Here is an 18,500-nt window from a genome sequence, read left to right as displayed (position 1 = left end):
ATTGGTACAGCTGAGATGACTGACACCCGGTACACCCAATGACAGGATCCGTCTGGTTTTTGGCCCCGCAGGCACGCCTCTACTTGGAGACCCGGTTTCTATTTCCCCAGAGGAGGGCCCACCACCCACTACCTGGTGGTGACAGTTGGGGGGGTTGGCATGTCACCGTCACCCCACAGTAATGCCTGACCATGTCCTCGAAGACCCCTCCCACTGGGCAGTGTGTCTTGGAATAGTTTTGAGTGGACCCACTGAGCGCTGGGAGGCAGGCGTTGCTGGCTGCTTCGCTTGTGGCCTGTGTACCCCGCACCCCAGCACCCTGTGCTCCAGCCCCGGTCTGCAGACAGGTCTCATGGAGTAGAGTCAGGGTTTGAGCCCAAGCAAGCTGGCTCCACACCTGCCCCCTGACCGTGGAGGGAGGTCATTTCCCTCCTTTTAAAGGAAATGCACTCCTCAAGTTTAGTCCCATTTAAATACGACCTGGTCCTTCCTCATAAGTGGAACTCAGTTCTCCATCAGCAGGGGTTGGACACTGAACCAGTCCACCAAGGAGGCAGGAATTGGGGTGGCATCCAAAATGAGTCTTTATGTAGGGCCCCCGCTATCATGATCCTTGTGAGGACAGCAGTGGCAGGAACTCCTGGTTACTTGGCACCCATTCTCTCCAGCCAAGCCAAGTGCTTCACCTGATGCTTCCATCGGTCCTCGCGTTACTTCTGTGAAGGCCACCTTACGTGGTTGGACACACACACCCAGAGAGGCTGAGCCACCTGCCTAGGGTTGCACAGCTAATAAGCAGCAGAGCCAGGATTAAATCCCAATCCGTCATAGGCTAGAGCCCAGGAACATAGATGCCCTGAGGCTCCCCAGTACGGTAAGGGCAGCGACATCAATAATTCATGTAGGACTGAGTCATTATTCTGACTTGTAGCTAAGTGCAGGAGGACTTTGTTCAGTGGCTTCCCGATCACCTATGAGCTGTGTGCTCTGTGCACTGTGGAGACTGTTTTCCAGAGCCGGACTGGGGACACACTGATTTGACACATGGTCAGACAACGGGGGAGGGGCTCTGAGCCCCACGCTCTCTCAAGAACGCCAGGGTGCACGCTCCCTGTAGTGATTTCACGCACGCTCTCATAACAGCTTGTCACAGCAATTAGCGATGCACATGGCAAGTGGGGAGCCCGCTTGGCAGGCTCGCGCTCTGTCCCCGGATGTCTGCAGGTGCTGTAGAAACCCCACAGCCCGGCTTTGAGAAGGGCAGTCGGTTTCTAGATCTGACCGGTCACAAGATCAGCCCCACACGTGGCCTTCCTCCATGAGAACTTTCCAGATTGCTCACCATCCCCCGGGCAGAGCTGTCCCCTCTCAGATGCATGATGTGCCTGTGGCTGGTACACTTTCCACCAGAGCCCCTGGTTAATACTGCTTGCTGGGGTCATTTTCTCATTTGTATATATCTTTTTCCTCATTTTCTGTTGGACCCCAGATGCAGAAAGTTGCAGTGATTTCCCTTAATCTGCACACCAGCTTCATCTGTGGTCTATGAATGCTCCTCTCTTGCTTTATGCATTCATTCACCCTGTGTTCTTGCTTTTCCATGTAGTACTAAGATTGAAGGACATCTCTGTTGTTACTGTATGCCTAGACCCCCGTTCTCGACCTTCTTCATGTCAGTACCCCTTTATACTCTTTTTTTTTTAAAGATTTTATTCATTTGAGAGCCAGTGAGCATGAGCAGGGGGAGGGGCACAGGCAGAGGGAGAAGCAGACTCCCCACTGAGCAGGGAGCCCGATACGGGGCTCGATCCCAGGCCCCTGAGATCATGACTCGAGCTGAAGGCAGATGCTTCACCGACTGAGCCACCCAGGCGTCCCCCCTTTAAAGTCTTAAAAATCATTGAGTACCCCCCAAAAAGCAGTTTCTTATGTGGGCCACATACATCAGTACTTACAGTATTAAATATAAAACCTGAAAATTGTTTTAAAAATTGATTTTACAATAACTAGGAAAACTATTATTTTAACATATCCATATATGCCCATTGCGTGTTAACATAAATAATGTACCTCGTGAGAAGTAACCATTTCACAGTATTAAAACGAGTTCAGTGAGACGTTTCACTGTCTTACACGTTGGCAAAGCTGATGTGTTCTAAGGCACCCAGGTGGTCCTACCCACTGCTTCATGACCTCATGAACATTCCAAAGGGGATTGGGGGAGCCTGAGAGCACCTCAGGCCAGCCTTTGAGGACCACTGACCACTCTGTGGTCCCCTACACATTTTCACCCATGCTGTTTCACCCCTCTGTCCCCCAAACACTTAGTGTCTGCACGGCCATCTCTGCCCCCTTCCCCGGGCCAGGAGCTACGACGTTTCCAGGCCACGGGGCATTCATTCAGCGGTTCATACGGAACCCCTGGCAGCAGTTAGCACAGGGTCTACAAGCCGCACTGAATGTTTGCTCACACCTGCTACGAGTATTTATGGAATACCCATTTTAACTGGGGAAATGCAGTCCTGAAGAGACAAACAAGGTCCCTGTTCTCGTAGAGCTTATATTCTACTAGGAAATATAAAAAATAAACAAAACCATAAATAAGACATCTCCAGTTAGTAGCCGGTGCTGGGAGGAAGCTAACATGGGTCTCATTAGGACAGGGTAGTCAATGGTGGCCCCTCGGAGACTCAGATGACCAGAATAAGCCATCTGAAGAGAAGTATTCCAGGAAGCAGGACCAGCACATGCAAAGGCCCTGAAGTTGGAACCATTTGTGAGTCCAATGTTTGGAAAAATGAATGTTTATCTGCTCTCTTGAGCATTCCCATGTTTGCATGGTGATGCCTTTTTCCTCATTTCACTGGCAAATGGAAACGTCAGAACACTGCCGGGAGTTTCAGAAATACAATTCTGTTTAGGAAATATTGGCTGAGGTTTGACTGGTTTCATGTCGATCAAAAGTGATTCCTGAGCTATAGTTCAAGGCAAGCCGGGCCGGATCTCTATTTGGGACGATGCTGTTATCCTCACTGTTACGGAGGTTGGGGTGCCATTGGTATTAACTAGGATAGTCTTGGTTGAAGGCAGCAGCATCCCAACTCCAGCCATTCAAGCAAAAACANTCCCAGAATGATCTGGGTGAGAAGTATTCCAGGAAGCAGGACCAGCACATGCAGAGGCTCTGAAGTTGGAACATTTGTGAGTCCAATGTTTGGAAAAATGAATGTTTATCTGCTCTCTTGAGCATTCCCATGTTTGCATGGTGATGCCTTTTTCCTCATTTCACTGGCAAATGGAAACGTCAGAACACTGCCNCTGAAGAGAAGTATTCCAGGAAGCAGGACCAGCACATGCAAAGGCCCTGAAGTTGGAACCATTTGTGAGTCCAATGTTTGGAAAAATGAATGTTTATCTGCTCTCTTGAGCATTCCCATGTTTGCATGGTGATGCCTTTTTCCTCATTTCACTGGCAAATGGAAACGTCAGAACACTGCCGGGAGTTTCAGAAATACACTTCTGTTTAGGAAATATTGGCTGAGGTTTGACTGGTTTCATGTCGATCAAAAGTGATTCCTGAGCTATAGTTCAAGGCAAGCCGGGCCGGATCTCTATTTGGGACGATGCTGTTATCCTCACTGTTACGGAGGTTGGGGTGCCATTGGTATTAACTAGGATAGTCTTGGTTGAAGGCAGCAGCATCCCAACTCCAGCCATTCAAGCAAAAACAAAAGGAAATCCCACTTCTGGGATATACACAAAATAATGGAAAGCAGGGATTCAAAGAAATATCTGTACACCAATATTTGTGGAAGCATCATTCACAGTAGCGAAAAGGTGGAGACAACGCAAGTCTGCCCATCCGTGGGTGAATAAACACAAGTAGTGTAGCCAACCACTAGAATACTAGTCAGTCTTGGGAAGGAGCTCCTGACACCTGCTATGACATAGGTGATCCTTGAGGACATTACACAAAGTGAGAGAAGCCAGGNCGGAAAGCAGGGATTCAAAGAAATATCTGTACACCAATATTCGTGGATGCATCATTCACAGTAGCGAAAAGGTGGAGACAATGCAAGTCTGCCCATCCGTGGGTGAATAAACACAAGTAGTGTAGCCAACCACTAGAGTACTAGTCAGTCTTGAAAAGGAAGGAGCTCCTGACACCTGCTATGACATAGGTGATCCTTGAGGACATTACACAAAGTGAGAGAAGCCAGGCACAAACGGACAGATACTGTGTGATTCCACTTATGTGAAGTTCCCAGAAGAGCCATGTTCATTGAGGTAAAAGGTGGAGTGGCGGGTGCCAGGGACTGGGGGAGGGGAATAGGGAGTTGTTGTTGAGTGGGGACAGCGTCTCAGTTCCGGAAGATGAGAACGTTCTGGAGATGATGGTGGCTGCGGCTGCACAACCATGTGAATGTGCTCCATGCCGCTGAACCGTACGCTTAAAATAGCTAAGCTGGCAAATTTCATGTTATGTGCATTTTACCACAATTTTTTAAAAAAGGAAACTGATTCACTCTCCTAGCCAAGAAGTCTGGAGGTAATGCCAGATTCATGCAGAGCCAGATGCAGGGGTTTGAAGGGTGTTGTCAGGGTTCTGCCTCCCTCACTGTTTCTCAGATTTCCACCAGGTAGACCAGATGCCAACAATAGCATGAAACCCACAATTGCCCAGCTTAATGAGTCTTGAAAAGGGACATTCTTTCCTGTTACCCTTTCAGAAAAAGCTGTAAAGAACGCTGATTGGCCAAGGTTGAGTTAGGAGCCATCACTGTGGCCAAGGCATGTGGGAGTTACGGTGGGTACAAGTTTNTAGATGCCAACAATAGCATCAAACCCACAACTGCCCAGCTTAATGAGCCTTGAAAAGGGACATTCTTTCCTGTTAACCCTTTCAGAAAAAGCTGTAAAGAACGCTGATTGGCCAAGGTTGAGTTAGGAGCCATCACTGTGGCCAAGGCATGTGGGAGTTACGGTGGGTACAAGTTTAGGGGTACTAGGGCGATGTAGAATGGATTCCTTGGAGGACATTGCCATTCTGTAGTTAGGATGGAAGAGGAGCGTTAGTCAAGGTCAGCTGTATCCTTGATGTGAGGGACCTTTTGGAAACACCGTTGTAGCCCTAGTACAACTTTATAATGTTCAAGGTCTCTGGGGTGGCACAGCATTCTCTCTGTGCTGCCACGTGATGTCTGTAGGCCACAGGAGCTGTCCCTCATCAAACTCGCCTTTTCTGCAGAGAGCCCTTCCACTGCACAGCTCACGGACACGATGTCATTGATGGCCCTGGATAGCCTCCCTTTCTTCTCTTCTTCACCTTCTTTTCCACCAAGAGCCTTATTCCAGCGTTGGAAGAGAAACTGCAGGGCAGAATTCATCAAAAAGGACGGTACAAACAGTAATTTGTGAATTGGGAGGAAACAAGCCTACTCATTAAAATTCTGCGGTAGGAAAGACACGGTGGGGTTTTAGGCTGGCACCTCCTTCGGAAGCGGCTTTAGGGGGGACGGGTTTCCTTGCTCTCGTTTTCTTCCAGAAAGGGCCCATGTGGCAGCAACAGCATTCCCTATAGGGGACGTGTCGGGTCTCTACAACCTAGGCTTAGGTTGTAAATGCAACTACCCACTCACCCAGACAACAAATGCTGGCTGTCACCCCTGCTCGTGAAACCCTTGCCCGAAGTGCCCCACAAACACGGGAATGCCCTTTCTTGAGGAGTGGGGTGTGAGACGGTCCTTCCCTTCTCTTTGTCCATGGGGCAATTGTTGTGGCTTGACCTGGAGGAGCCCATCTGGATATGGCCAGGCAGACTCCCCGGGGGACTGATTCAGTGCCCAGGAGCGGTCTCCCCTCCTCACCACCCCGTTGTCTGCTCATGCTTAGCTCATGGGAAGAGGTGCCCTGATCTCAGGAAGGTAGGCTGCATCTCAGGAGAAATCGTGATCGTCTGAGCCCACTTTCTTTTTCCAGCTAGTCCTTTCCTTAATTCCCGTTCTAGCGGGAATGGTCTTCTGGCCCAAGAGATATAAAGAGAAGGCTTCTATTGTATCTCCGAGACAAGGTCTTCCGAAGACAAAGCCTTTTGCCATCCTTCATATGCTTTGGTCCTTCTGTGTCCTGCTAGTGATGGTAGTTGAGGAATATGACACTGACATCAGTGACAATTATCTTGGGACAATGAGACAAAGCCCACTAGCGTCATGGAGACGTCAACCCCATAGGAGCCAACCTCCGTAAACCCTGTTCTTTGAGACAGTTAAAGATCTTTCTTTCTTAAGCATCCCTTACACTAATTTTTTTGCAGCACAAAGCCATCCTCATCACTAACACCTAAACTGTGCTTTCTGTCAATGACAGTCAATGCATGCTTCGACTTTGTCCACGTCCTCCCGAGAGGACACAGAATTCCTTGCAGTGCAAGAATTAAGAATGCAGCTTCTAGAGTCCAGCGGTCTTGCCCCTGGTCAGCTGCACGTGATTTAACTGCCCAGTGTCTTGGATGCATGACACAGAGTGTAGGTTCACTGAGCTGTGCTGTTACCCCCCGGAACCCGGGAAAGCCTCTTGTGGTAGCAGGTAGGGCTGCTCGGATGTCTGCGGTGCAGCGGGGTCCCTGGCTGCCCATGGACGTGGGGCTCTGTTGGCATCAACAAGGCCTGTATTTGACTTTATTCCAGGGGGAACCACAAAACATGGCCCTCCCTTTTAAGAGCTCACCACCCAAGATGGCAGGCTTCTTCGTGCCAACCTCCATAGGCAACTTCGCTGAGAATGGAAAACAGACACTCACCCGAGATGTGGGACGTCACAGAAGGAGCTGTCTGCCAGTGAGCTTAGGGTCTTATCTGTGTATTTCAGAAACCAAGGGTAATGTCGGCCCTCGGGCAATCACTTGAGGAGTAAATATTTATTAAAATTGCTCAATAAATATTTCTGAGTACCTGTCATGTTCCAGGCACTATTCTAGACCCTGGAAATGCTGCAGTGAACAAAGAGTGAAGTCCTTGCTCTGATGAGGTGTACATTCTGGTGGGGGAGGCGCATTTGCAAAAAGTAAACAACTACGTCTGTCAGGCAGGGATAAAGACTATGGGGAAAAATAAAGTGGGATACAGAGATAAGAAAGATACGGCAGGTTCCATGCTGTAGAGATGCGACGTGTGAGCAAAGAGGGACAGGACAGCAGCCATGTGGGTATCCGAGGGAAGGGCATGCAAGAGGAGGGAACAGTAAGAACAAGGCTCAGAGCAGGGGCACCCAGAGCCTGGCAGGGCCGGATTGTGGAGAGCGAGGGTTGTCAGATGAGGTCAAGAACAGGTGAGTGGGAGATCGTGGGCGAACAGACCGTGCAGGGTTTTGAATAAATGTACACGGGTAAAGCATCTAGGAAATGTCAGAGACAGGATTCAAACCCAGGCAGTAGACCCCAAAGCCCATGCTTTCGATCCCCCCCACACGCCTGACGTCCTGGAAAGCTAGAGAGATTGCAGCCCCTACCCCCTTCTGAAGGTCCTCTTGCTCACTCCGCGGAGAGCCTCTGCTGGGGCTGAGAGGGGAGTGCGGACAAGCTTGTGCAGGAATCGGAAAGCGCTGTGTCCCACATTGCACCCCACAGAAGAACAAGAGAGAGATGATTCCCCCGGGTGCTGGAGGGGGGCGGTCAGGAGAGTGGCCAGGACGTGATGTCGCCCAGCATGGGACGTTCTGTGTCACCCGCGCTGGCTATTAGGAAGGAGCTTGCGGCACGTTGCTGGGGAAGGTGATGCTGTGGAGACGCAGGGCTCCTGCAGCGGCCAGTTAGTAGGTCAGCCTCATCAAATATTGATGGACCAGCTGCACGCAGCCTTGCCTCCTGCCCAAGTGCCTTCGTGCCTGGCCAGCAAGTCTCAAGGAGACTTCAGATACCCATAAGAAGTCACTTAAGGAGCCATTACGCACTTGATGGATGGGCTCTTTTGCCCTTTTTGGTTTTTATTATTAATACATTCTTTCGTACTGGTTCTTGACGGAAGTATAGTCTAGTTACCCGTCACGTTTAAAGTGGGTGTGTGTGTGCACGTGTGCACGTGATCCCCGGATGATTTTGCCTACCACGGTGGGAAAGGTATGGCATCAGGGACCATGTTTTCAAGCCAGCACGTTCTGGATGGATCACCAGTCCCTTCACCGAGGGACAGGACAATCTGGTTGTCCTCACTCTGGTGCCGGCCCGCAAGGATCCCTCCACGGCTTCAATCCCTGTGTGATCCCAAGCTAGTTTCTCTGCTGTTCTGTATCTCTCTTTTCTCACCTGTTTAAAAAGGAGCATAGTCACAGAACCTACGCAGCAGACTGGGTAGGACGTCTTTATTGTGTTTTAAGACTTCTAGAATGGTTTTAGGTTTACAACAAGATTGAGAGGGAGGCACATCCATTTCCCATATCCCCTCACCCCTGGCCCCACACACGCACAGCCTCCCCCAGGACCCACATCCCCACCAGGTGGGACACCTGTTCCAAGGGAACCAGCTCTGACATCATTATCGCCCGCAGTCCGCAGTTTACTGGAGGGGTGACTCGTGGCGCACATTCCATGGGTCCGGACAAATGTTTCATGACATGCATCCATCATTATAGTATCATACAAACTGTTTGCACTGTCCTAAAATTCCTCTGTGGTCTGCGTGTGGATTCCTCCCTCTTCCTAACCCCTGGCAACCCCTGATCTTTCTACCGTCTCCACAGGCATGCCTTTTCCAGAAGGTCACAGAGTTGGAATCACACAGGGTTTAGCCTCTTTAGACTGGCTTATTCCATTAAGTGGTGTGCATTTAAGGTTCCTCCGTGTCTTTTCGCGGCTGGATCGCTCATTTCTTTTTAGCACTGAGTAACATTCCGTTGTCTGGATACAGCCCAGTTTCTCCATCCACCTACTGAAGGCCGTCTTGGTTGCTTCCAAGTTTTGGCAATTATGAGTAAAGCTGCTATAAACATCTGTGTGCGAGTTTTTATGCAGACATAAGTTTCCACTCCTTTGGGGAAATACCAAGGAGGGTGATTGCTGGATCGTACGGGGAGAGAATGTTTAGTTTTGTGAGAAACTGCCAAACCGTCTTGCACAGCAGTCGTGCCGTTTTGCGTTCCCACCAGCGGTGAATGAGCGCTCCCACTCCTCCACGGCCTCCGCAACGTCTGGGGGTGTCGGTGTTTTGGATTTTGGCCGTTCTGATAGGTAGATGGTGGCATCGCATTGTTGTTTCATTTTGCATTTCCCTGATGACCTATGAAGGGGTTCTGGTTTGTTTGTTTTTTAAGTAACAGAAAAAACACTTTGCAGACAGCCCAGCTGATACGGGGAAATTATTAGTAAGTGTCAGCTGTTTGCTGTTGGACATTCTCACACACACAGCAGAGCATTGAGCGCATGGCTGGATCCCTGCCTCCACAGACTCAGTGGGTTAAGGCAGCAGAAAGAACGTGGTTTGGTTTTGGGTTGGCGGGCATTCACACAGAGCCAGGTGAGTCCTGCTTCCCGAGATCCTGTCCCTTGCCCCCTGCGGTCCCCGCAGCTCATTTTGCCTGGCCGACGGCATGAACTATCCTCCTGATTGTTTATTCCCTCATAATTAAATTAGCCCTGTGCCAGCACACTCTTTTAAATTGATAAGGTGAGATCATAAAAATTCTTTATGGTCCACACACATGGGATCACAGTGCTGTAATCTCAGAGCAACAGATGCGCGTGGAGCGTCTTGGGGGATCGCACGCAACTTATCCTAGCCAATTAGACCGTGACGCCTTCCAGGAGCCAGGGTCACTCAGCTGGCTGGGGGCTTGGCCAGAGGGCAGGGCTTCTCTGTCTGTCACCACAGAGAGCTGGGGCCAGGTCCTCCTTGGTTGTGGGGGCTGTCCCGTGCATGGTGGGATGGCTAGCACCTTCTCAGCCGCCATCCCCTAGACGTTTCTGATGGTCAAAAACGTCTGCAGACTTTGCCACATCTCCCCTGGTTGAGACCCTCCCCCTGGGAGCCTCGCTCCGAGTGATGCTGGGGGCACAGAGAGCTCATAGCAGGTGCTGGAACCCCTACATGATACAGAGCATGAAAGACCTTTGCCTGTAGGGCTGTAAGCACAGGTTCCCCGTCTCAGGAAGACTTGCCTACACTGCTGGGGCTCTGCAGGGCTTCTCATTTCAAAGCTAAAAGTTCACTTGACACGTTTGCCTTTTGCAGAATTCTACCTCTTCTCAAAGTCATGGCAAACTGGTGGCCAGCCGGCATTTGTAACAGGCACCTCTCGTCTTGCTCCACCCCGGGGAGCACTGATTTAGGACCATACTCCTCCTCCCAGAAATCCTTACGTAAGATATTTTAGTGTATGCTGACCATATGTGGGCTCGGCCCATGATACAACAGGGCACATGGAGCTGGGCTCCTGACGTGCTCGTGCCTAAGTCACTCGATCCATCTCCAGCCACCTTTGCACTTCCAACAACCAACTGAAAGGAGATACAGGGGTGGAGGGACCGATGGACTGGCCATGGAAGACACAACAAGATAAGCCAGCACAAGAACCTGATAAGACAAATGACTTAGTATTTCAAAAAAAACCCACATCGACTGCCTTAGTGATCAGGGAAAGTGATACTGTTGCAGCATAAAAGGGACTTACGATATAACAGCCGAATCATGCATTGGCCTTGTGTGGGTTCTGATGGGAACAACCAATTACATCGAGTAATTATCTTGGAGATAATTAGAAATTTTTAGAAATTTAGAAATTTTTACATTAGGAACTTATTAATTTTGTTAGATGTGATAATGGGAATGTGATCATGTTTTTAAAAATCTTGAGGTATTCACAAGTGAAACAGCGTGAAATTGTTGAAGCGGATAGATGGAGCAAGGTTAGCCAGACGTCGGCAGTCGCTGAAGGTGACCGATGGGTACCTGTTATATTGTCAGTATTCACCTGAAATCGTCACTACTAAACAGTTGAGTCAATGACAATTTTTCTCTCTGTAGAGCGAGTGCTATACGGGCGCCTACCAAAGAAAGTTCACGCACCAAACTCCACTTTCTTTAGCTCGAGAGACATGTGTCATGTTATTTCCTTGTTTGGGTTCTGGTGAATTATTTTAACCTGTAATGGTTCAGTAAACTTACTCAAGAGATAGCCCTAAGTGTGTTACTAAAATGCCAAGAAAGAGCATACAACCTGTTCCCCGAAGAAGAGGCAGTTTGTGGGGTGCAGGTTCTAGGGTGACTCAGAGCAGGCCAGCGCCAAGAAATGGGGGACACACGATGAGATCAGCCATCATTGAGGGGTGGGTCGAAGTTCTTTGTCATCGTGGACAATGGAGTGAACATCACCACCACGTAGAAGAGAGTGACAGAGAAGCCACGGGCCACAGATGGAAGACGTCCTCGTGTCCCCTTCGGGGTGCCGACAGCAGACACGAGGCACACTGCAAGGTTAATGGAAAATCATTTGCAACTGAAGGGACTGTTTGTAGAGGTGCAGGCGGGTCGAGGCACATGGGGGCCAGTTTTGCACCCCGAGGCCTGAAGGAGTAGGGAAGGCGCCGCTGCTGGAAGCTGGTGAGAGCCAGAGCCTTGGAGGTGGGGCTGTCCCGATGCAGGGGTGCACCAGCCGCCCACATCATGCTGCTGGAAACCTGTAGATGCCCCACCTGGCCCTCCTCTGCCCTGCAATCTGGCATCGTGTCCCCAGTGGCCAGACCCCCCTGGAGCAAGGGTAGACAGTCCCTTGAGTCAGCACAGAGTAGAATGAGGGGCAGGAATGGACCTGGGGGTGTGCACACGGCGAATCCTTAGCGCATGTCAGAGGCTTACCCCGCCCAGAGTGGTTCGATGAGAATAAGGCCGTGTCGGCATGCAAGATGCTGGAACATTTGCCATGTCAATCATGCCGTGTAGTGCTGGTCTTCGTCATTTAGGGGCAAGGAGTCCTACACATGGAGAAGGAGCTGGGTGTCAGTGGTTATGCACACATTCATGCCCATGCACTCACACGTGCACACGTGCACTCACACGCACGCAGATCCATGCACACACACAGAGAGACATACATGGACGTACATGTGCACATAAGCATACATGCATGCACACACAGGTGCACACACAGGCACACACATGCACACAGATCCATGCACACACATGCAGAGGCATACATGGATGTACTGTGCACATAGGCACACATGCAAGCACACGCAGACACACACATGCACCACGGATCCATGCACACACATGCAGAGGCATACATGGATGTACTGTGCACATAGGCACACATGCAAGCACATGCAGACACACACATGCACACAGATCCATGCACACACATGCAGAGGCATACATGGATGTACTGCGCACATGGGCACACATGCACGCACACGCAGGCACACATGCACACAGATCCATGCACACACATGCAGAGGCATACATGGATGTACTGCACACATGGGCACACATGCACGCACACGCAGGCACACATGCACACAGATCCATGCACACACATGCAGAGGCATACATGGATGTACTGCGCACATAGGCACACATGCATGCACACGCAGACACACACATGCACACGGATCCATGCACACACATGCAGAGGCATACATGGATGTACTGTGCACATAGGCACACATGCAAGCACATGCAGACACACACATGCACACAGATCCATGCACACACATGCAGAGGCATACATGGATGTACTGCGCACATGGGCACACATGCACGCACACGCAGGCACACATGCACACAGATCCATGCACACACATGCAGAGGCATACATGGATGTACTGCGCACATGGGCACACATGCATGCACATGCAGGCACACATGCACACAGATCCATGCACACACATGCAGAGGCATACATGGATGTACTGCGCACATAGGCACACACACATGCACACACAGACACACACATGCACACAGATCCATGCACACACATGCAGAGGCATACATGGATGTACTGCGCACATAGGCACGCANGCATGCACACGCAGACACACATGCACACAGATCCATGCACACACATGCAGAGGCATACATGGATGTACTGCGCACATAGGCACGCATGCATGCACACGCAGACACATACATGCACACACATGCAGAGGCATACATGATGTACTGCGCGCATGGGCACACATGCATGCACACACATGTGCACACGCAGACACTCATGCACACATGTGCACGCACATGCACACAAGCTCACATAGGCACCTACATGCACACACACAGGCACAAACACACAAGTTCCTCTAGGATTTTTATTTCATTTTATGTTTAAGTCATCTCTACACCCAACATGGGGCTCGAACCTACCACCCGAGATCGAGAGTCACATGCTCTACCAACTGAGCCAACCAGGGGCCCCCCTTTGATTTTATCTTCATGTCATCTACTGTGTCCATTTGCTGGGGCTTCCATAACAAAGTACCAAGTAGTGGCTTAAAGGACGGGTGTGTCATCTCACGGTTTTTGAGGCCAGAAGTCCAGAATCAAAGTCTTGCCTGAGGGCTCTGAGGGAGCCCCTGGCCCAGACCTCTCTCCTGGGTGTGCAGACGGCTGGCTTCATCCTTCCATGGCGTTCCCCCGGATGGCGTCCGTGTACCAACTGCCTCTTCTTCAGGGAACATGAGGTCCGCGGTCCTTGCATAGGGCCACCCGTAGCTTCCCGTGAGCTGGACTGCGTCTGTTTGCATGTGAGGTCACATTCAGAAGTGCTGGGGGTGGGGGTTCGGCATATGGATTTGGACGGAAGTACACGTCCAGCCCGTAAGAGCAACTAATTATACGTTTTCCTTTATTACATACTCTGGGGCTCAGAGTAAGCTGACTCAGCCTTACAGGGCCAGAGCCCAGGTGGTACCCAGCTCCCACGCCCCCAGCCCCCTCCTCAAGCCGCACAGATGCTCGGTCCAGCAGCAGCCATGCCAGTGGCTTTTAGAGGCTCCGTGGCTGTGAGGGGCTTCTAGAGAGAGCATTTTCCATGGAGACTCGAACTCACCCTGAGATAGATGCATCAGAGGANGAGCATTTTCCATGGAGACTCGAACTCACCCTGAGACAGATGCATCAGAGGACAGAAATTAGGCTTTCTGTGTTCAGAGTGTGTGCTCAACATTGATTTTCTTTAAGGAACACTTCGTCATCCCCGCATTCCCTCCGAGTCAAGCACCTTTTGAAAAAAGGGAGGGACATGGTTGGGTTTTGAACACTGAGAAACTGCCAGGACCGTCAAGTATAGAGGCGTGTGCAGGTGGCATGAGGTGGCTCGGGGGCAGCCAGACGGGACAGGGAGCAGCCCTGGGACAGGCCCATGCCTAAGTCCTGAGCTGATGCCGCTTGGCACCCCGCACGGTGCCTGCCGGGGGCACTGGTCCCAACGTTAGCCTGGTGACACAGAGCCATCTCTGAGCCTCCAGTCACCCCCGGGCCCAGCAACAGCAGACCCACAAGTTGGGGAGCACTGAACTAAACCACCCATCCCTAGCCAGAGGACGAAAAGGAGCAGAGGTCAGGGAGTGACTCCCCAAGGTCGCAGAGCTCTGCTGGACCCGAAGCCGGCTCTCCTGCATCCGCCCCACTGCCTTCCCCTCGCCGCTGGCATGCTGAGCAGAGGTGGCCGCTCCTGCGCCAGCTGGCGACCAGTTCCTTCCCGAGAAGCCAGACGTCCTCACGGAGCATCCTCTCATCCCACCACGTTTCCACACTGGCTCTCGTGGCAACACTGCCACTCTGGGGACCCAAATTCCTGCACTGGCCAGTTCCTTGAAGTACCAGGGAACACTGGTCTCATACAGAGAATGCCTCTTTACCCAAATTGGCCTTTTAGACCCCGTGTCTTCCTCCCATCTCGGGCTCACGCGCCCACGGCACACACAGACGAAGCCCGCCCCTGTAGCAGTCAGCAAGAATCCTCCGATTTGGGGCGCCTGGGTGGCACAGCGGTTAAGCGTCTGCCTTCGGCTCAGGGCGTGATCCCAGCGTTATGGGATCGAGCCCCACGTCAGGCTCCTCAGCTGTGAGCCTGATTCTTCCTCTCCCACTCCCCCTGCTTGTGTTCCCTCTCTCGCTGGCTGTCTCTATCTCTGTCTAATAAATAAAAAAAAAAAAAAAAAAAAAAAAGAATCCTCCGATTTGTGCAAACTGTTTGTTACGTGGAAAGAACAATTTGTAGCTCCAGTGAAACCTGGAGTCTTGAGCAAAATCCAAATGCAGCAAAACCGGGTTTGAGGCAAAGTCACATTTCATGAGGCATTTCTTATGGGCTGTAAAGGTAGACGGTGTCCCTGGTAAGCGACCAATGGGGCGTTGATTTCCCCACGTCAGGACAAATTGGGCTTTGCACACTAAAGTGTCCATAATGTCTGTCCCTCAGGCATGCCCTGGTCTCCTTGCGGCCAAGGTGACAACTGCGTTCAGCACACCATTTGATGGGTGCAAGACTTGGGAGAGGTTCTCAAGAAAAGGTGCCTGTTGCTCTGGGGGTTGATGCTAACTTTGAAAGTGGAGGTGTGGCTTGTCAACCCTTCCCTCCTCGTGTCCCCCTGCGGTGTCAGCAGGTGGGCTAGCTGGGCTATGTTCTTCTAGCTTTCTAACTACTCAAGAGGACTTCTGTCCTCCACTCTGGGAGCTGAGCGGGGCAGGAGTGCGTGTGTGCACGTGTGTGTGTCATTTTCTAAGCTCTAACTCTGCATATAACCGAGGGAGTCAAATAGTTCCCCCAGAATTTGTTGGCAAACAGGGGACGAGACGGGGGTGCCAGCGCGTGACTGTTGCGGGCTTTGCCATGTTGCTCTGTATTCTAGCCACGGTGGTGGCTACTCGGATCTCCACGGGAGATGCCACTTCTAGAACCACACACCACAACAGACAGGTGCCTGGGACCCCAGGTGAGATCGAAGTAAGGTCTGTGCCTGACTTCAGGAAGATGTGACCCCTGGGGGAGCTGAGTTCATGAGAACTCTGGGGCGGGCGGGTTGGTTTTGCAACTTCCTCTTAATCTCAAATGATCAAACTATTTTGGAAAGGAAAGAAAAAATACTGCAGTATTCTTTTTCTTTCCAGAGGCAAGATTCTTACCTCGTCTGCTGCTCACGCCCATCCCACCGGCTGGCATAGTAACATGGATCCATCTTCCTTCTTTTGGTATTTGTTTTAGGCAATATCTACAGATTTCCTATGATGAAGGACAAAATATACCTCTTTCCCCCCACATAAGGGCTCCCCTTTCTATGTCCCCATCCTTCCGATATAATCATCATATTTTTGTCTAGATTGATATTCAGTGTTTAAAATATTATAAGCATGTGTGCTAATTGCAGTAAAACCAAGCATGAAATTACGATCATGTTGCCTCTTCTGAGCGATGATTTCTTATCTTCAGAATTAAAAACTGATTCGGTTTTATTCTTTTCCTACATTTTCTGCGTATCGAGCTCTTGTTTATTCCCAAACTCTTTGCTGACTGTCTAGATATCCTATATCAGAGCGTGCATCCCGCCCAAATTCCTTAGGAAAATGCCCGTTTCCGGAGGACACGGCCAGACTCTCTTGCTTGCTGGGGCCCCGCTGTCCCCTGCGGCCGCCTGCCCTCTGCTCGCCTGTCGTGTGTGGGATCTGTTTTCTGTGCCCCCGACGGCTCACGTCTTTCTGGGTTACTCCCTCTCTTGATGGAGCACATCTTCAGGTCGTTTTCTGAGCAAGGATGCAGGAGGTCGGTTTTCTGCACATCCAGAAACGTGTATTTCATTATCAGGCTGGTGTAGAGTGCGAGGTTGGGAATCACGTTCCCTTTGAGTCTGGGGATAATTCCCATTGTTTCCAGAGCGGCCGTTGTGAGTTCCGAATCCAAGATCATCCCTGACCTTTCCCTCTCTTTGGAGGATTACAGAATTCCCTCCTCTGTACCCCAGACTGTGTCAGTCCTGTGCCTGGATGTGGGTCTGTCCCCACCCACTGTGCTCATCACCGAGGGGACCCTTCCAGCCTGGAAACTCAGGGCCTCTAGTTTGCCGGAAATTTCTTGAATTACTTCACTGATTACTCCTTTACTCTGTTTTTTTTTTCTTTTCTTTTTTTTCCTGTTGTTCAGATGTTGGACCCCAAATTAGTCTTCTCTGTTCATCTTTTCTCCGCTTCTATTTCTTTGCTTTTTTCTGCCTCCAAGGACAAATTTCCTCTCTCTGTCGACAGGTCTACTGACTTTCCATTCTGGCTACAATATTTTTAATTTCCAAGTGCTCGTTTATTTTTTTCCGGGTTTTTTTTTAATAGCATTCTGCTTTTGTTTCATGATTGTGGTGTGATCTCTGAGAATGTGGGTTGACTGTGTAGTTTTGTTTTGTTTTTTTTAATTATGGTCTTTCCTGTATCAGCTCTATTTCCTACAGGTTGCTTTTTTTTTCACCTGTTTGCTTGTTTTGGTCTCTGTAATCATGTGGAGACTTTTCTCAGCGTCCAGCCCCTCTCGTTTGCTCCTGTAAGTGAATGGGGGACTGACCGCCATCAGAAGGTTTGAGTCGAGGCACTGGGGCTGGCTGTTAGGAGAAGCCCCAGTGTCTGCACCGGACCCCACATTTTTCATGGAGGGTGAGGGTCCAGCTTTGGGGACAGAGGCTCGGAATGTCAACGATCATATGCATAGGATCACATTGTCTGTCTGTTTGCAGAAGGACAAGCCCACCCTCCATTCCCTGGGATCCCTCAGCTCTGGGCATAGTCCTGCACTCACCGCAGTGGGTGGGACCACCGATCACAGGCCAGGTGACCGTGGCATCAGCCCTGCAGGCTCTCACTCTTCCTGCTGACCGCAGGCAGCTGCGTGTGTGAGTCCTGCTGCCGCGTCTTCTCCCGGTTCCAGAATCCGCGGCGGCTGTCCATCCTCTCCCCACCTCGTCTTTATGGATGGCCCTTGTGTTCTGCTGAGCGGGACTCGGGGAAGGGACAAGTGGCCATGTGTGTCCCAGCCACTGTTCTGACGGGTCTGTTGACCAGGACGCTGAGAGTCACAGAGGCTGAGCCACGACCAGAACGTCGGTCCCAGAGGAGAGCTTTCTTTTTTCCAAGTCCTGACTTAGTGCCCTTGGGTTGGTGCCTGCCCAGAGGAGGCCTGGCAGTCTCATGGAGCAAGATGCAGGAATGTAGCTGTAATGCACACTGATTAAGTGCTTGTTGTATGCCTCATACTGCTTTAATCTCTATATGTGTGAATACATCCATCATTCGGCTTTATGAGCAGATCCATTACAGAGGGGGACTTGGGGCGCAGAGAGGTTATAGTTGGCCCGAAGCCATACAGCGACAAAGCAGCGAAACCAGAGCATAAGCCTCAGCGGGGCTCCCCACCCGGGGCACTATTGACCCCCCCGACCGACGAGCCTGTGTCTCGGGGGCTGTGCTGGGCATTATCTTTATCTGCATTCTTGGCTTCTCCCTCCAGACAGCACCCGCCTGCCCGGTTCTGACAATCAGAAA

At 50.8% G+C, this 18,500-nt stretch overlaps 1 protein-coding gene across 1 annotated transcript in view; it reads left to right on the top strand.

Annotated features, from left to right (window-relative positions):
* Nucleotides 1-18,500, top strand: part of TMEM132C (transmembrane protein 132C) — a 310,078-nt gene that overhangs the window by 163,195 nt on the left and 128,383 nt on the right. The window lies entirely within an intron of this gene.

The sequence above is a fragment of the Ailuropoda melanoleuca genome, chromosome 12 (genome assembly GCF_002007445.2).
Source record: "Ailuropoda melanoleuca isolate Jingjing chromosome 12, ASM200744v2, whole genome shotgun sequence".
NCBI classification, from domain to species: Eukaryota; Metazoa; Chordata; class Mammalia; order Carnivora; family Ursidae; genus Ailuropoda; species Ailuropoda melanoleuca.
The sequence above is the reverse complement of the archived record's forward strand: the minus strand, read 5'-3'. Positions and strand labels throughout refer to the sequence as shown.